At 46.0% G+C, this 202-nt stretch overlaps 1 protein-coding gene across 1 annotated transcript in view; it reads left to right on the forward strand.

Moving 5' to 3' along the window:
• CSUI_001591 (guanine nucleotide exchange factor in transport amine-terminal) overlaps positions 1–202 on the forward strand; it is a 28,032-nt gene that overhangs the window by 15,073 nt on the left and 12,757 nt on the right. The window lies entirely within an intron of this gene.

Consider the following 202-nt stretch of genomic DNA (forward strand, 5'->3'; position numbering starts at 1 on the left):
CTTCTTCTTCTTTTTCGTCGTCTAGCAGTCTTCTTATCCATCATTCGAGAGACTCTGCAGTTAAGCAATGGGACGAGACGTTAGTTGTAGCCATTGACGGAGCTCTCATGCTCTTACTGAGCTGTGGCGCTGCACTCGAGACAGAAATGAGCCAACGGAAAGACCTCTTCTCTTCTCTCGAGAAGAGAAAAAAGAAGAAGAA

Source organism: Cystoisospora suis, assembly GCF_002600585.1.
Source record: "Cystoisospora suis strain Wien I chromosome Unknown contig_642, whole genome shotgun sequence".
Lineage (NCBI taxonomy): Eukaryota > Apicomplexa > Conoidasida > Eucoccidiorida > Sarcocystidae > Cystoisospora > Cystoisospora suis.